Raw genomic sequence first — 15913 nt, 5'->3', positions numbered from 1 at the left:
GTCACTTCAAAGATCAGAGTTGTATGTTTCCTTGCTCGTGTCACCTTTGTTGTTTTAAAAAGCCGCAGTGGTACTGCATTGTGCTTGAACTATCATCACATTAAAGTTTATATCCAGTGCTAGAATCCATATCATGTTGATGGTAATCACAAAACAAAACAAGATCCAGCATCCCTTAGAAAGGTTTTCAAACCTTCTCCTTTAAGGAGACCAGTCTATATTAGCTTCTCTGCTGAGGAACATCTCTCTATGTCTGCTATTAAATCCTATTGTAGGGCAGAACATCTGGGAGACCATCCATTGTCTCATTGTTGATGTGAGGCATGAGCCATGTCTGTTGTGCTTCACTGGTGGTCATACTTGAACCAGGAGCACACCTTGCAATACAGCCAGTGCTGTCTTGCATCTGCTTACAAGGAGAAGATTAATAGCGGCAAACAAGATAACTTTTGGGGACCCTTGTCTGCCATAATTGCTCCTTTCATTGAAAAATCCCTTGAGAGGCTTCCAAGAACCATACAGTTCCCCAGGGCTTTTTTTGTAGCAGGAATTCCTTTGCATATTAGGCCACACACCCCTGATGTAGCCAATCCTCCAAGAGCTTACAGGGCTCTTAGTACAGGGCCTACTGTAAACTCCAGGAGGATTGGCTGCATCAGGGAGGTGTGGCCTAATATGCAAAGGAGTTCCTACTACAAAAAAAAAAGCCCTGCAGTTCCCCATAATACAGTCTGGGGGGAAATCCTGAAATACATTCTCTCTCTCTCTCTCTCTCTCTCTCTCTCTCTCTCTCTCTCTCTCTCTCTCCACACACACACTCTATCTATCTATCTATCTATCTATCTATCTATCTATCTATCTATCTATCTATCTATCTATCTATCTATCTATCTATCTATCTATCATCTATCTGTCTGTCTGTCTGTCTGTCTGTCTGTCACATTTGATTTGCTATACCACCTTTCCCTGCAAATAGGACTCAGGGCAGCTTACACCCGGGGAACATACAATACATAACAGGATTACAATGGCATTTAAATGCTTAAAACAACCATCAAAAAGCAATACTATATCCACAATGATGGAAGAATTTCAGTGTCTACCAGCTCCCTGGGTGGAGGGATTATGGCGGAACAAAGCAGGGAGGTAGGAGTATGAGAATGTCAGACTGTTGCTGTCCTCAACCAAATGCCTGGCAGAACATTTCTGCCTTGAGAACCCTACAGAAAGGTAATAAATCCCGTAGGGCATGGATGTTCTCTAGCAGAGAGTTCCACCAGGAGGAGGCTGGGGCTGCCAAGGCATTAATGAACATCTCTGTCCAATAAACTTCCTGATTTAAAAAAAAAAATCTTTCAGAAGGAACAATCTTAACTATAATGTATGTTGGGTCATTATATACCAACATTGCTCATGAAGTTGGATTACAAGCCAACATGAACACCACTCCAGAAAAAAGCTGCTGTCCAAAATGGTGCTGAACTGTCACATTTAGTCCTCATATGTAACTTTTGTATGTATAGATCTATGGCATTGCTATGGGCATACACACGGAGCCCCATATGGAACCTCATTTGTGGCTGACTTGGCTTTCTCAGCAATTACTATCTGATTACACCACTGATATATTGATGCCATCTTCCAAATATGGGTTCTCTGGAAGGGTTCGCCGAGGAAGTTCCATCAGGATTTCATCTGCTTCTACCCAACTGCTAATCTATGTTTTACCCACTCCTCAGAACATATCAATTTTCTTGGCACCATTATTATTTTGCAAAAATGGTCACCAGGCAACCAACTTGTATAGCAAGTCAACTACATGCACCATATAACTACATCTTAGCAACTCGCATACACAACATATAAAAAGTTTGATAGGAGACGACCAAGCCATGCATTACAACTATGCATGGCCTATCACCAGGACCACAACGGACAACTGGAAGATGTGACACAAGCACCCCCACATTTAGGATATAATCATAAAAGGATATTTACCAAACTACCAAAGACAGCTTTGTAACTGGATAACGACGACTTCGGCATAAACAGCATAAGAGGAACAAAAGAACCCCTCATGTAATCACCTTCTGTTCTCAGCTGAAGATAATTCAATACTTGGTTAGAAGACATTAATCTGTTCCTGGAGAATAATGCTACTCTCCGAGATGCAGAGGTAGATCAATCAATAGTGGCATACAGACAACCTCCTAATATAGAGCAACTGCTAACAGGAAATAACCACGTCATGGTGGAATCACATCAGAGCATCAAAACGAAAGACCACACACCAAACCAAAGTGCCCGGCAATCAACAATCACAATACAGGACCACTACAGGCAGAGGATCACTGTCCATCACCACACTGCCCATCTCCATATTGCACCACCTGTGATTCTACCAGTGTTGCATATGTATTATATTGTAGAAACGTTCATCAGCAAATTGGTGGTGGCTGGCAATCTCCTGGAATTGAACCTCGTCTCCAGCCAACGAAGATAAATTCCCGTGGAGAAAATGGCTGCTTTCAAAGTCGGTCTCTTCTCCCAATCCCCAGGCTTCACCCCCAAAATGTCTGCCCCCCAACCCCACTGTCCTCAGACTCCACCCCCAAAATCTCCAGCTCAGAGCTGGCAACCCTAAACACAGTCTATGTTGGGCAGACAAGGCTGTGTTTGAGGAGGAAAAAGAATAATCGTACAAAAATTGAGCATTAGGAAGAGAAACACTACAAAGCCTGTTGGCTAACATTTTGGCTTCCCTGACCATTGCAACAGAAACCTCAGAGTAACCCCCCCCCCCCCGGAATGTGAGATGGCACAGCAGGAACTGATATCGAAATATGTCCTTGATACTCAAGGCCTAAACAGAGAATGGGGTTTCTTCTCACAGCACAACAGCAGAGAATAACATTGACAGATTTCCCACTCGCCTTATGCCGCTCTTACGCTCCTCTTCTCAAAGGGTTCAGTCCCATTTCACACTATCTGCCCCAGGGCTGCAACTAGCTTCGGATTTTTCACATGGCAAACAGAAACTGGTTTTTAGAGATTTCTGTTTGCTGCACAAAAAAGCCAAAGTTAGCTCCAGGGCAGATAGTATGAAATCAGACGGAAGCCATGCTGAGAAGAGGAGCGTGAGAGCGCCGTAAGGTGAGTGGGAAATTGGTCATTGTTTTTATAACTTTGACTTCATCATGCCTAATCCTTATTGAAGGTTGTCTTGTTAAAAGTTTTCACACAAACATTCAAATTAATTCCACTCACATGCAGCTAACAGTCCCACTAGCATCTGATGAAGTAGATAATGAAGTATGGAAATGCATACAACTTTTTTAAAGAATAGCCTAGAAAGAGCATCTGGATTTTCCTAATATTACTTTCATAATGGGAAGACCTCTCCTTCCAGTGTCCTTTCCTCCTAGAACATGCCTAGGGGAGTACTACTGCTTTATGCTCTGTACGAGGTGATCTATGCCATTGCAGCTCACAATTCTCCCAATATGTGTGATTGCTATTTTGTGCGAACAGGGCAACACACATTATTTCCATGAACATACATGTCTGGCATGCAAGAATGGAACACTGGATTTTTGAAGGATCAGGTTCACACCTACTGAAGGAAAAGACGTGCCTCCCCCCTTTTCATACAAAATGGTCACCATGTCTATTGGGAGAGTCCCAGGTACCACATACTCTTGTTACCTCTGGCTGGAGGGAGCATCAAAATCGAACATCTGAGCAAGTCTAAATTTGACATGCTCATCAGGGGAACCAAAATGGCAACGATTTGTCCATTAAGGTTTAAACCAGGGCAACAACACTCACACTCCATTCATCACTGCAGTACTGATGTTTTGGAGGCATAATTTTCCTTTCTTGTAATCTCCATAATCCTTTGTAAGAACTTCATTTCCATTGGACTCAGTAGAGAAAAGATTAAGTCAGCGTTATTGTGGAAAGAGAAAGGAAAGGGCTTATTCTTGCCTGGATAAAGGAGAATAACTAGAATTAATATTGTACTTTATGCTAGGCAAAACTTTAAGAAAAAAAAAAAACACCTGAGAAATTCTTACACTTTTACTTCTCAACCACTTGCAATTAACATGTAATCTTTTCAGATAGATTTTTCTTCTTTCCCCCCTCCTGCATTCATTATTCTTCTCCCCTGAAGGCACTGCCTTATCAACAAAGGAGGAACTAACTGTTCCAATATGTTTTGTTTAATCTTTTTAATATATGCACTGGAGTGTAGGCTCTGTTGTACATTAAAATAATCCCCCGTTCATACAGGCAGAGAAATTCCCTCATTGTAACTTCTCCACCGGTAGAAGATACATCTTTGGAGTACAGTTAAAAGACAATGATTTCTGGAGCCGCTAAAGCTAAGTATTGAATACTATAGTCCAGGGGTGGCCAAACTTGCTTAATGTAAGAACCGCATAAAATAAACGTCAGATGTATGAGAGTTGTAAGACATGAACATCAGATGTTTGAGAGCTGCAAGATAGGAAGGAAGGAAGGAAGGAAGGAAGGAAGGAAGGAAGGAAGGAAGGAAGGAAGGAAGGAAGGAAGGAAGGAAGGAGGGAGGGAGGGAGGGAAGGAAGGAAGGAAGGAAGGAGGGAGGGAGGGAAGGAAGGAAGGAAGGAAGGAAGGAAGGAAGGAAGGAAGGAAGGAAGGAAGGAAGGAAGGAAGGAAGGAAGGAAGGAAGGAAGGAAGGAAGGAAAGCAAATAGATGGGAGAGGGAGGAGGAGGTGGAAAGAAATCAACTTTTAATGCATTCTCCAAGCCACCAGCTGGCTTGGCTTGGATAAGTGATCTAAATAGTTAAATGTCGTCTTCTAGCATGCCAGCAGGGCAGTGGGGGCTTTGAGAGTCACACAATATGTGTGAACGAGCCACACATGGGCCCCAAGCCACAGTTTGGCCACCCCTGCTATAGTCCATCAAATCTGGCATCTTGAGCTGCTAGATTTTGATGTTAGAAATACAAATCTCACAGGCAAGGTCAAATGAGAAATCTAGAGCAAGGATATAGCAACTGGGTGGCGGGGTGGGGACTTACACTGAAAAAGAGCAAGATCCAGCTGACATTGCAGCGACATGTCTACATCATTTCTGATGTGACAAAGAAGTGAAGTCATAATGTCAGCAACACTCTGGTATTTAAACAAAAACTCTATGGTAGAAGCTGAATCTACCACAGGGTTTTTGCTCAAATTCCAGAGCGTTGCCCCGATATCACCAATGTGATGATGTCACTGTTGTCTGGGTTTCCCTTCTGCTCCCAATAAGTCCCCCATCTTTCACCAAGAAGGAACCCTGTAGAGGATGTGCTTTATCCTGGGTTTATTTCTTAAACATCTATTTACATTTTGATCAGCAGTTTGGGTTTTTTATTTTTCACAGTTTGGAGATTACGCTATATAATGTGCATGTCAAATAATGTTGTGCCTTAGTTGTACGGGTGCGGCCCTGACTCACTGGCTGAGCATCTGCTTTGCACGCAGAACATCCCAAATTGAATCTGCAGTTGGCAGGGCTTTTTTTGGTAGAAAAAGCCCAGCAGGAACTCATCTGCATATTAGGCCACACCCCCTGACACCAAGGTAGACGGAACTGAGTTCCTGTGCGTTCCTGCTCAAAAAAAAAAAAAAAGCCCCACCAGTAGGGTTGCAAGCTCTGGGTTGAGTAATTTCTGTAGAATCATGGGTGAAGCCTGGGAAGTAAGGTTGCCAACTCTGGGTCAGGATGTTCCTGGAGATTTGTGGGTGGAGCCTGTGGAGGACAGGGGTTGAGGTGGGGAGGGACCTCAGAGGGTCCACCCTCCAAAGAAACCATTTTCTCCAGGGGAACTGATTTCTGCCACCTGGAGATCAGTTGTAACTCTTAAGAGTTTAGAAAACTGGCAGGCAGGAAAGCAGTGGGAAGCAGCATGTCCCTGTCAGAGACGGAGACAACACAGCCTGGAAACCGGAGGCAAGACTGAGGCTACCCAGTAGTCTTAGGCCGGTGAGCAAATAACTTGGACTGTTGTGCCAACCCTTGTCTGAAGTCTATGGCTGTGCTCTAGACTCCACATCCCTAAAGTGTGCATTCGAGATGATTTGGTTTCCTCTTCATAGTTTTCTCAGTAGAAATGCTCAAGGAACTGATCAGACCTCAATAGCAAGTTGTATTCGGCAAGGCTTGTTTTGTAGAAAAAGTCCAGCATGAACTCACGCCCATATTAGGCCACACCCCTGATGTCACCATTGTTTCACATGGGGCTTTTTTTTGTAGAAAAAAAACATCAGCAGGAACTCATTTGCATGTTAGGCCACACCCCCTGATACCAGCCAACTGCATTCATGTACGTTCCTACTAAAAAAACAAACAGAACTTCTACGAGGTTGTTTCCATGGAACTTATATGGGTTATCTGCTTCTGGGATAAGTGGGTTGACAATCTGTGGCTCGCCCTTTCAACACACAAACAGTAACCGTCCAAGAGATTTACACACACACACACACACACAATTTTTCCAGCAAGGATTCTGATGTGGATGTCTTTGGGATTTTCCATTTTTTTCTTGACCATTAATCTAAAGAGTTTCCTTTGACGGGTATGTGTGTGTGAAATGGACCATCTATTTTTTTTTTTTTTAAGATATTAACACAATGACGTCCCTAGTGCCAGATTTGACAGAGATCGTTGAATGAAATGGAATGCTATCAAGCCTTTTGCAGAAGGCTGCTGGAATTGGAAACTGGGGGAAAAAAAATGAAGGAAAGCAAAAATGTCACAGCTGGCTCCCACTTTATTGTTTGATGCTTTTTTAGGGAGGGTACGTTCAGTGGAATTTGGAAATGATGATCCATCTATGCAATGATATGAGGTACAAATCTTATTAGGAAAATACAAATAGAAGTGCAGGTTTCAAAGGTACTGTGCGAACAATCCAAGACTTAAATGCTGAAGAAAAAATTGTTCTGAATCTATTTATAAAGGTTAAGGTAGTCCACTGTGCAAGCACCAGGTTATTACCAACCCATGGGGTGATGTCACATCAGGATTTTTTTGGGCAAACTTTTTGTTACGGGATGGTTTGCCATTGCCTTCTCATCTACACTTTTCCCCTAACAAACTGGGTACTCATTTTACCGACCTCGGAAGGATGGAAGGCTGAGTCAACCTCGAGCCGGCTACCTGAACCCAGCTTCTGCTTGGATCAAACTCAGGTTGTGAGCAGAGCTTGGACTGCAGTACGGCAGCTTACCACTCTACTCCACGGGACTCCTTCTGAATCTATTGCCTAGCCTTAAAATCCTCTGGATGTGGGTTAAACCACATGTAGGCAGATTCAAGAACAGTAGCACCTTATTACTACAGTTCTGCAGGGCCTGTAAGATGGAGGTCTTCCTCCAGACCTTTAATTGAGACAGTGAGTGTTCACTTTTGTCTGGCCTCCCCTCCAGTGACTCTGGTCCAAGTGACCACTTGGGCCCAATTGAGTGGAGATCTGTTGAGGCACTGGTAACTTTTAATAATGATATTCTGATACTTGAGGCGTACTTTAATTATTGTTAAATAGTGGGTTTGATACCTGAAGAGACTTGGTTGCAGTTGATCAAAGCTCTTTATAGAAGAAGAAGATTATAGATTTATACCCCGCCCTTCTCTCTGAATCAGAGCGGCTTACAATCTCCTGTATCTTCTCCCCCCACAACAGACACCCTGTGAGGTGGGTGGGACTGAGAGGGCTCTCACAGCAGCTGCCCTTTCAAGCACAACCTCTGCCAGAGCTATGGCTGACCCAAGGCCATTCCAGCAGGTGCAAGTGGAGGAGTGGGGAATCGAACCCGGTTCTCCCAGATAAGAGTCCACACACTTAACCTCTACACCAAACCGGCTCTTGGGTTACAGCATGGTAATGGTTCAATGAAGACTGCTCCACTGGGCCAACGGGGTCAACTATATACACTCCTGGGACTGGATTATGAAAGTTTTATCGTGGAGTGAGAAGGACAAACTAACTAGAACTTTAAGAGACTATGATTTAGACATATTCAAAAAGGAGTGGAAGAAATTTAAAGGATATATGGAGAAAGAGTGGAATGTAAAAAGACATTGGACAATTTTTTAGTATTAATGAGAAAAAAAATATTGAACTTTGATCGGTTAGTAATACCTTTAGTATTGAACTTAAATCTATAATTTCGGGGAAGTCAACATTGGAGGGAGGGGGGATTGACATATCATATGGGTTAGTATAGAAAATTTTATAATTAAGTTTTGTAACCATATGTTACCAATAAATTGTTAAAACAAAAAAACTATATATACTCCCCAAGTTCCCGCGCTTGAGCGTCATTGGGTCATTTGAACCAGCAGGGGGCAAGCGATTGGTCCAGGGAAGCCAAGATTTGGATCCCGCTTCCCATTGTTCCCACATCCCCCAGCTCAGTCCGCAAGACTCCAATGAGCCAGCCAGGAACTAACACCCCACATTGAAACATAGAGTCACATACACAACAATTATGCAATGGTTTTATTGTGTGGTTTTATGATGGGACTCACCCTGAACCTGTTTGCAGAGATATAGATGGAACAAAATCAATATTCCGCCCCCCGCAGGGTATAAGTTTTGAGACCCAAAGGGAGGTTTGACTTTCAAAAGCCTATACCACCACCCCCTTCCCAATCTTACTGGTCTTTAAGGGGCTCCTGGATTTGAATCGAGTTGTTCCACTGCAGACCAACTAGGCTTGCCAGCCTCCAGGTGGGGCCTGGAGATCTCCCGCTTTTACAACTGATCTCCAGCTGGCAGAGATCCTCTACCATGGCAAGCACCATGCTACTTGGGTACCATATGAACCTGGCCCCATCTTGATCCACATGACTGACTTATAGAATAGTCTACTAAAAGATGTGCAGATAATCACTTCTTGAAAGGTTTTTAAAGGTGGGAGGTGACAAATCTGTGGAAGGTAGGCCCTTTGTGGCTATGGTGGCAAAGCAGGTGTTCAGAAGTGGGGTGTCTTTGAATGCCAGATGTTCAGGAGCAGTAACAAGAGAAAGTTTTGTCCTCCATGCCCTACTTTCCAGAGGCATCTGGCTGGCCACTGTGAGAAAGAGGATGCTGCTCAGGTGAGTGTTTGATCTGACCTAGCAGGGCTTGACTTTCATTCTTCCAGGTGTAAATATCTGGCTAGTGCTGGATGCAACAGAGTTATGACCATCCCTTTAAATGGAAGTTTCCTTGGTGATATAGAGCCAGACCACAGGTGAGATTTTCTCTCTGGCCGCTACCATGCTTAGCCAAGACTGAAGCCACTCTCCAGCTGAAAATGTTTGGTGTAGTGGTTAAGTGTGCGGACTCTTATCTGGGAGAACCGGGTTTGATTCCCCACTCCTCCACTTGCAGCTGCTGGAATGGCCTTGGGTCAGCCATAGCTCATGCAGAGCCGTCCTTGAAAGGGCAGCTGCTATAAGAGCTCTCTCAACCCCACCTACCTCACAGGGTGTCTGTTGAGGGGGAGGAAGGTAAAGGAGATTGTAAGCCTCTCTGATTCTCTGAGATTCAGAGAGGAGGGCAGGGTACAAATCCAATATCATCATCATCATCATGAATCTTCTTCTTCCTCTTCTTCTTTCTTCTTCTTCCAATCTTATTAAATACATTTTGCCAATATACATTTTAGACCAATATTCATTCTGGATTCTATTTTTGAAGAGATGAACTAAGAAAGAAAGGGGTGGGGGGAAAGCTTCCATGTTAACGAGTATCACACCTTCTATTTAGCCTTTCACAAGCTTTCTCTATGTAAATTCTGCTCCGAAACCAATTCAGGAGTTGGGAGATAATTAAAATGAGCCGGCTGCTCAAAATAAATCAGGGGCAAAGGGGGGGGGAGAATAGAGATGGGCCCTGACAACATTGGTAACCTTGTTTGAGCTGCTTTCTGCTTTCTCATTTCGCCTCAGTCGAAAACCAGAGATGTTATAAACACCACAAGGGAAAGATTCCAAGATTCCTTTGGCAGGTTTTGCTGGTTTTCTTTTAAAAAACGACAACCCCACCGCCCCTTACCCCAAATTCAATCTTTCACTTACTATAAGCACAATTCTCTAAGCCTTTCTGTTACACAGATACAGTAGCCCTCCTTATATAAGTCAATGTACTGTATCCTGTTAATCAATTACAGAACACTCTATCTGGCAAGCGTGACAGGGCTGGAAAGGCATAAATGGGACTCCATCCCATTTATCTCAGTAAGGTGTTAACTTCAAAGACAACCTGGGACCATTTAAATGTTAACATTATGAAGCTACAAGCAGTCTTCCAGCTTTACTCCACTTTGTCCTAATAAGCTCTGGCACGGGGCACCTTGCACTTGCCCAACGCAGGTGGTAAAAACCAGGAGGTGATTTTTCCCCAGCAGGAATGGCATCTCGTTAAAAACAAAGGCCTTCTTCTGCTGTGCACTTTGGGTAATTTCAGGCAGGCAGCTGGTATTTGAAAGCATTTTGGTTTTGCAGTATAGATAATACCATTATCCTACCATGCAATTGAGCAAAGTCTATGGAGCCTTCCTCCTATGGAATAGTCAGTTACGTGGCAGAAAGGCTCTTTCAGCTAGACTTCTTCTGTTTGATTACAACTGTCACGCCAATAAAAGTTGATACAACATGATAGTTAAGAGGGTAGCCATGCTGGGCTTCAGCAGAACAGTTAGATCCAAAGCCAGTAGTGCCTCAGAGATCAGCAAGATTTTGGGAGTATAAGTTTCCATACCCTGCGTCAGCTATCTGATGAAAGGCATCTGGACTCCTGAAAGCTTATACTCTGAACACCGTGTTGGTCGTTAAGTAGGGTTGCCAGGTCATAAGAACATAAGAGAAGCCATGTTGGATCAAGTCAATGGCCCATGCGGTCCAACAGTCTGTGTCACACAGGGGCCAAAAAAACAGGTGCCATCGGGAGGTCCATCGGGTCCTTTCTGTTCTGCTGGTGGAGGGCTTGAAGGTCCTTTCTGGGAGTTCTTCGGCTTGAGTCAAAATATACCATAGAGTTTTGCCCAAAAACTAGAGCGTCGCCAGTGCAATGTCACCAGTAAGATGACAACATCTGGAAGATGTCATTGCACTACCTTTTGGGGCATTTGTTGGTGGAGTTTCGCCCTGCTGGCCAGCTAACTCACAGAGGGGAGGGGCCTGCAAACGTGGGGGGAAACCCACCCGGACAGGGGGCTTGCAACCCTATCTTTAAGTTACTACTGGCTTCAAATCTGTCTCTTCTACAACACAAGAATCACCTATGTCGGATGGAAGCAAGGGCTGGTGTTATTAACAGGATTTCTCTTTTGCCTGATTTCTCCCTGAAACCCAACAATCCATTTCTTTCCCTCTTTTTAGGAATTTGGAATCTGTTTCCAATCAATTTCCATTTAGATCAAAAGAGAAACCAGAAGAGATTGGGGGGCAGGAACAGAGATTCTCCAAAATATCAGAATTTAATTCTTTGCATGCTCAGAGGCAAGCAGTGTCTTCCTACCCTCCTGCTACAGCACCCTGTGTAACATTAGGGGGGGGGGAGGGACCTGCGAGGGCTGAAGGGTGCATTGAAAGGTACCCCACAAAACAATGAAGAGAAACCGAAAGAGAAATTCTTCTTTTGAAAGAGAATGAAAGGAATAAGTGGCTATATGGCGATATCTTTTTCAAAGTGAATTTTGGAAAGAAGAAATCCCACCTGTATTTATTCTGGCCCTCTCAGTGCCATGCTACAACCTTCTAAGCCCACTGTGGGCCATCAAGTCATCCCAATAGGCATTTCTTGCACCTCTACACAATCTATTGCTCCAATTCTAGTAGGGTTGCTAGCTCCAGATTGAGAAATATCTGGACATTTTTTGGGGGGTGGAGCCTGGAGTGGGTGGGGTTTGGGGAGGAAAGGGACCGTGTCAGGGTATAATGCTGTAGAGTCAGTCCTCCAAAGCAGCCATTTTCTCCAGGGGAATTGATCTTGGTCACCAATTGTAATAGCTGGAAATCTGCAGGGGCCGCCTGGACACTGGTAAACCTAGTTTCTACTTTTGGTAGACTCTGATGCCCCCAAGGAAGAGGGCAAAAACGGAAAGTGATAAAGAAGTGGTGGGATTTCCCAAAGCACAAGGCATCAAGGAAAATTTTGGCAAAAAGAAATCCCATTTGTATTTATCCTGGCACTCTCAGTGCCATGCTACAGCATTCTGAGTCCACTGTGGGCTACCAAGTCATGCCAATAGGCATTTCTTGCACCTCCATGCAGCCTATTGTTCCATTTCTAGTAGGGTTGATAGCTCCAGATTGGGAAACACCTGGACATTTTTGGGGGGGTGGAGCCTGGAGTGGGCAGGTTTGGGGAGGAAAGGAACCTTGCCAGGGCATACTGCCACGGAATTAATTCTCCAAAGCAGCCATTTTCTCCAGGGGAACCAATCTTGGTCACTTGGAGATCAATTGTAATAGCTGGAGATCTCCAGGGGCCACCTGGATGTTGGTAAACCTAACTTCTAATCTTGGTAGACTCTGGTGCCCTCAAGGAAGAGGGCAGAAACTGAAAGTTATATGGAAGTTATAATATAGTGGGTTCTTAGGCATTGATGAGGCGAGGTGGTAGTGATATCAAGCTCTTTATTGAGTACAGCATGGTAGGTGGCTGCACTAACAAGGCTGGGGAACGGGGCCCTCTGGGCAGGGTTGCCAAGTCCATTCCCCGAAATATCTGGGGACTTTGGGGGTGGAGCCAGGAGACTTTGGGGGTGGAGCCAGGAGACACTGGGGTGGAGCTAGGGGGAGGGGGGAAACGGCTCCAAGGAGCACGGCGAGCCGCCCCGTCCACCGCCGCCCCCCGTCCACCGCCGCCCCCCCAGCCGCTCCTCCGAGACGGGCCCAGGCGCCGCCCCCCCACCCCCAGGCAAAACCAGAGAAGGGGAGGGGAGGGCGGAGGCAGGCCAGGAGCGAGGCGAGCCGCCCCTTCCACTGCCGCCCCCCCCGTCCACCGCTGCCCCCCCTGCCACTCCTCCGAGATGGGTCCAAGCTGAGCCCATCCCGGAGGAGCAGCCACGGCGAAGCGCAGCCGTGCAGCGGCACCACCCACCCCGCCCCCAGGCAAAACCAGGGGAGGGGAGGGCGGAGGCAGGCGAGGAGCGCGGCGAGGGGAGGGCGGAGGCAGGCCAGGAGCGCGGCGAGCCGCGAGTCCGGGCCCTAGAAGGACCCAGACTCGCGGCCCGCCATGCCTCCTGCCCGCCCCCACCCCCCCACCCCAGAGGCAGAGCAGGCGATGCTGCCGCGCTGCCCCACCCCAGCCGCTCCTCTGAGATGGGCCCAGCCTGAGCCCATCTCGGAGGAGCAGCCACGGTGAGCCGAGAAGAGGCGGCAGCTGTGCAGCGGCGCCGCCCGCCCCGAGATGGGGTGGCCGGCGCCGCCTCCCCCCCTTCCCCTGCTTCTGTTTTGTTGAGGAGTGGGGGAAGAGGGTGGAAATCCTGGGGGCCCCCGCCAGGACGGGAGGGTTGGGAAGCCTACCTCTGGGCCAACTAAATACAACCCTAGGTTCCCACGCTAGCACATTATTGGGTCATTCAAACCAGCAGGGGGCCTGTGATTGGAGCAGGGCAGTCCGGATTTGGATCCTACTGCCCATTGTTCCCAAGTCTCCAAGCTCAGTCCTTCGGGCTCCAATGAGCCAGGCAGGAACACCACTGATAACCACATTGACTCTCATACATAGCAGAGGTGGTGGGATTTCCCAGAGCACAAGGCATCAAGGACAAAGAGACACGAAGAGAAGTAGAAGTGGAAGAATTCAGCAAAGCCTGAATTAACTGCTGTGCAAACAAGGCGTATAACTGACCGCCTTCTTTCTTGCACTTTGTGTGGCTTAGAGAAAGTAAGACACACACAGTATCTGTTTGATTTTTCTTTGCAGACTCTTCTGGAGTCTGTTTGCTTTTTATCCACCATTCCGAACCAAGCTCCCAGACATACAGTGTCCTTTTGTAAATTTCCCTTTTTTTCTGGGTGGGGAGGGGGAGAAGAGACAGACTTTTCTTATATGATTGACAGTCTTAACCTCAAGATCCGGATGAGAGATTACTATGGAGGCAAGTTTTGCATTCAGCTTCATGGGCAAATGAGCCCAGCTGCAGCTGAATCCCTGCTGTAAATAGGTCTGGAGCCCAGCTGTAATCAGAAGATTAAAACCTCACTTATTGATCCCCAGGAATGTCTCATATCCCGCCCCAAATTGCATAGCGTCAATAGAAGATAAAGCATTATTGCTCTCAAGAACTCTGGTTCTTGCCACGGCTCAGATAAAAGGAAACAGCAGCTTTTGCCTGTTACAAGCTGAGGCCAAAGAGAAGAAACATATTAAAAGATAGGCCACAGGCCTAGAACTGGGTTATTCAGAAATATGTTTTATATCATCTTTTTTTTAAAAAAAAATCAATATACAAACTATCGTTAACCCAGCTGCTCCATATTGAAAAAATAATCACAACAAAAAGGCTAAAGAAGAAGAAGACGACGACATTGGATTTATATTCTGCCCTCCACTCAAGAGTCTCAGAGCGGCTCACAATCTCCTTTATTTCCCTCCCCCACAACAGACACCCTGTGAGGTGGTGGGGCTGAGAGGACTCTCACAGCAGCTGCCCTTTCAAGGACAACCTCTGCCAGAGCTATGGCTGACCCAAGGCCATGCCAGCAGATGCAAGTGGAGGAGTGGGGAATCAAACCTGGTTCTCCCAGATAAGAGTCCGCACACTTAACCACTACACCAAACTGGCTCTTGTATGGATCCGTTTGGAGGTCATGATCTTCTTTAGCACAGCATCAACTGCAAACAGCAGTGCCTTTCTGCTATAGGGGAGTTGGAGGGCTTGGTGCTAAATGACGGTTTAGATATAGTGGGTGTTCTAGACAGGCAGGGATGTGCTGGGGGGGGGGGTGTTGTTTTGTAGATAAAAGAAGGTGTAAAATCAAACTGATACAGGAGAAGGCAATGAAGAAGCAGAAGGCAAAGAAAGCAAAGAAGAAGAGGAGGAGGAAGAAGAAAGAAGAAGAGGAGGAGAAGGAGAGTTGGTTTCTATACCCTACTTTTCTCTACCCTAAGGAGTCCCAAAGCAGCTTACAATCGCCTTCCCTCCCTCTCCCCACAACAGGCACCCTGTGAGGTAGTTGGGGCTGAGAACCTTCTGAGAGAACTGTGACTGACTCAAGGTCACCCAGCAGGCTTCAGGTGGAGGAGCGAGGGATCAAAGCAGGTTCTCCAGATTAAAGTTTGCCACTCTTAAACATTGGCCTGTTTCCAGTTGGCACCTGGAGCTCTCCTAGGCTTCCCAACCCTCCCGCCCTGGCGGGGGACCCCAGGATTTCCACCCTCTTCCCCCGCTCCCCAAAAAAACAGAAGCAAGGGGAGGGGGGAAACAGCGCCAGGGAGCATGGCGAGCTGCCCCATCCCGGAGCGGGCGAGGCCGCCGCGCCGCACTGCTGCCGCCCCCTCCTCGCACACCGCAGCTGCTCCTCCGAGATGGGCCCAGGCTGAGCCCATCTCGGAGGAGCAGCCAAGAGACGGCAGCAGCGCAGGCAAAACCAAAGACAGGGAAGGGCAGAGGCAGGCCAGGAGCATGGCGAGCCGCGAATCTGGCCCCTTCTAGGAACCGGACTTGCGGCTCACCACGCCCCCACCCCGCCTCCACCCCCCCTCCAATTCCACCCCAGAGGCGGAGTGGGAGAAGCCGCTGCTGCCTCTTCTCCGCTCGCCGTGGCTGCTCCTCCGAGATGGGCTCAGGCTGACACTGAGCCCATCTCGGCTCAGGCTGAGCCCATCTCGGAGGAGCAGCTACGGCGAACGGAGAAGAGGCGGCAGCTGCGCAGCGGTGTCGCC

At 46.8% G+C, this 15913-nt stretch overlaps 1 protein-coding gene across 1 annotated transcript in view; it reads right to left on the bottom strand.

Annotated features, from left to right (window-relative positions):
• CNTNAP2 (contactin associated protein 2) overlaps window positions 1–15913 on the bottom strand; it is a 1690081-nt gene that overhangs the window by 1148358 nt on the left and 525810 nt on the right. The gene's annotated exons all lie outside the window — the stretch shown is intronic.

Source organism: Heteronotia binoei, chromosome 10 (genome assembly GCF_032191835.1).
Source record: "Heteronotia binoei isolate CCM8104 ecotype False Entrance Well chromosome 10, APGP_CSIRO_Hbin_v1, whole genome shotgun sequence".
Lineage (NCBI taxonomy): Eukaryota > Metazoa > Chordata > Lepidosauria > Squamata > Gekkonidae > Heteronotia > Heteronotia binoei.
Note: the sequence above shows the minus strand (reverse complement) of the source record. Positions and strands in the feature narration are given on the sequence as shown.